Raw genomic sequence first — 3,433 nt, forward strand, 5'->3', positions numbered from 1 at the left:
TCAGTCATCTTCTTTTGCAACCTACCAGAGTTGAACTTCAGACTTCAAGGGAGAAACTATGATGGATACTATTGACATGCAGATTGAACCATGGTAAAATAGTTAGAGGCAACTTTTGTGCACAGTGATGATTAGGTATCCATTTGAAGCTGATGGTGATTTTTAAAAAATCTGACTGAGCTAGCCAGAAATTCACATGATGTGCAATCTGCATGCATATTCTCTTGTTTTCAAGAGGGAACTGGGTAGCTTGAAAGGCAGCACTGTAAAATAAACCATAAAGCCAAGTAACCACTCAAGAAATACATAGCCTGAAGAGCACCAGAGCACTGTAAGTCAAACACATCTTCATTGTCTAGTGAAAACAAAAATTATGTCACTTGCACAAGGAATGTGCAGTTGCCACTGTACATGTGTTTTGGGGTGCCAAAAGATGGTGCCATCAGAATCTGTGGAAAAGATGAAGCAGTAGAAAGTGTAGTGATATGAACAATTTTCTCTCTGAACTTGCTTGTATTTAGAACAACTTTACCTCTACAGCCAAGGCTGCTAAGCTTGATGGCAAATGGACAAAGATTGAAAAACAAAAAAAAAAGTTGCCAATGAACACTATGCTTTAACGTTTGGGGTGTCAGCTTTAGTTTTGTAGCAAAAATCTATGAACCACAAAAGAACAATGTTACTTAAGCAAAATGCTAATGGATCTTAAGAATTTAGATGCTACTTAAGAGGATTATAATCAAAATTGTTGAAAACAAATATGTATTTTTCCACAAATCCATCATGTATTTAGGTCACGTTATTAATGCAAATATTCTTCAGAAGGTGTCAGCAAAGATCAAGGCCATTGTGAGCAACCAAGTTACTGAAAATGAATGAATTCTTGCTGGGAAGGGGGATATTGAACTTTTAGGGATGTTGCATTTCTCACCTGTACTGTAATGATCTAGGGGAGAAAACAGAACTTAGATAAATGTGGCAAAACTTAAAAGATGGTAGGATGTGTTAGACTTGCAAGTTGGATATGATCACAATTGTCAATGCAACTGCCATGTAATACCACCCCTTTGACATTCAACATTATGCCCTATTAACAAAAGGACACTAAAGAAAGCCAATGAACACACATGGAAGGAACCTGGAAGTTTCCTCACAATGTTATAACGATAAGGATTCATGCTTTTCACAGACCATTTAACTCCCATCTATCTTTGGACCTCACATGGGCAATATGTTTTTATTTGCCAACCATACTTATAATATCAAGTAGAGACAGGCTGTGGTGCACAGCTTGTCTAAGTTATCTTTGGTATGCATGCCTGCAAAGGTTTTGACAGCTGACATTTCCTATTATGGGAAAATATAGAACAGACCTTTGACTATTTAAAAATAGGAAAATATACACAGGATGGTCCAATTTCATCTTAAATTTTGGACCTGGTGTTGACTAGCAAAATTATTTTAGTTCTTCAGATCTTACGTCTAGAATGGCTTGATGTCTTTCCTCTTTGAGACTGAAAACAGTAGATAGAAAACAATAGTTTGGTCACTTTCAAGCACCCAAGATTTAAACATTTTGGTCACCTTCTCCAAAGATCTCGTATATGTCCTTGCTCTAGTACTTTCTGCATAAATTTAAAGATGTGAGACCTAAAAGTTTCTGCTTTTTATGTGTTGTATTCACAAAAATGTACTATTATTATAATTTTGTGCATGACAACGCTGACCTATTTTATAAAGATCTTTGGGGATGAGTCTATTCTGAAGACACCATACACATTAATGTGTTTTGGTTAAATCCTCACAGACTGAAATGAAAACAGACCACTTAGATATGGAACTTCCAGTTTAAATCAGAAAGGTAGATGGCAAGCATTAATTCAAAAACAGGTGGCTTTTTGCTCATAATATTTTATAGCTTTCATTGCTTTACAGTGGAATGAGCTAACCCACAGCTCCCCTCCTGACCCACCAACATCCTCAAATTTAGTGAAAAACAGGTGTTTGATTATCTTAGCTTTCACTTGGAACTCACACAAACACAGAGGCTTCTTTGCAGCCCAAAAAAACTTCTTTCACATAAAACCTGGAAAGCAAACAACAGAGCATGCACCGGAAAACAAGTAAATGTACAACTACCAAAAACATCACAACCTTGAAATGTAAAATACAAGTTGTTGCTCATGTCCAGAAGTTGTAAAAGTTCAAGAACAGAACAATAAAAGCTCTTTCAAAAAACCTCATGGAAATATCTGTAAAACATGGAGTGTTATAAATCAGTCACTTGGTTTTGCCAGATCCATTAAAAACTATTACTAAGACTACACTAATACCCCAACACAAAACCCTAGAAATCTAAAGAAATTTGGATGGGAATTGTGTTGCTGGCAAATCCCTTATCTCAATCCTCCAAAGTTGCAGAAAGCTGGATTTGAATTTGAGTGCATCTCTGTTAAAAATCTTAGAGGCTTTATGTATTTAATGGTCTCTATCTATTACCTCTGACCCAAGGCAATTAACATTTTGAGGGATGTATTTAAGTAACCTTCCTCTCAAGATACCAACTGAGCCACAGAAACTGCAATAGAAAAAGGAAAGACAAATCCTGTTTATCTTAATTACATGAGTTGTTTACTGAAGTTGGCAGGACTATACTTCAAGTGAAATAAGCAGGATTAGGCTAAAAATTTCTAACTGGTTATAACATAAGGAAAATACATATGAAGAGTAATTTTTCTCTTTATGTGCACTCTATGTCTAGTTAATGTTTGTATGTTTATGTGTAATGAAGGATAATGTAGATTAGTGGTTCTCAAGTAGGGTGCTGCAGCGATACTTTAAGTGTATGGCAGGGTACCACCCAATATTAGCACTGTTAGTTGTGCAAAGATTAACTGGATTTCAAATAGGAGTCCATATTGTCAAAAACATTCCCCCTCACTGTGGTTTTTCTCAGCTCTTTTCAACAGAACATTGTCTATTAATTTTTTGCAGTCAAAAAAACAAGTGAAAGCTAAGAGTTGGCACTCTCTGAGGGTTGTCTCAGTCTGAAAAGGTTGAGAAGCCGTGACACAGACAGTACTCAGTTAAGAGGATTACCTATTAAACTAAACCATTCCATTTTTCTGAGATTTATTCTTCCTTTTGTTTCATGATTTGTTCATTAAGTTTGGAAAGTCAGTTATTATTTTCCTCACAAATATATACACTATAAACACACACACATTTATCTAGTAAGAGAGATACTTAGAAGCCATGTACACTTTTAACTAAGGATCCCATTTTTATGATACAGCTCTTTCACACAGATGAGCTACGTAAAATTCAAACCCAGGGTAACCGGGAGCTATTCATTTGAAGTTCTTATGGCTTCTGTATTACACTATGATACATATTGTTGCAACCCCCCGCCCCCCCCCCCCCCCCCCCCCCC

At 36.3% G+C, this 3,433-nt stretch overlaps 1 long non-coding RNA gene across 1 annotated transcript in view; it reads right to left on the reverse strand.

Moving 5' to 3' along the window:
- Positions 1–1,478: 1,478 nt before the first annotated feature.
- The window catches only part of LOC109296807, a 19,009-nt gene continuing 17,054 nt past the window's right edge, over positions 1,479–3,433 (reverse strand). The window contains exon 3 of the long non-coding RNA XR_002097065.1: positions 1,479–1,514. This is a non-coding gene — a long non-coding RNA (uncharacterized LOC109296807). The remainder of the gene's footprint in view (positions 1,515–3,433) is intronic.

Source organism: Gavialis gangeticus, unplaced genomic scaffold, assembly GCF_001723915.1.
Source record: "Gavialis gangeticus isolate Ggan-Ray unplaced genomic scaffold, GavGan_comp1, whole genome shotgun sequence".
NCBI lineage: Eukaryota > Metazoa > Chordata > Crocodylia > Gavialidae > Gavialis > Gavialis gangeticus.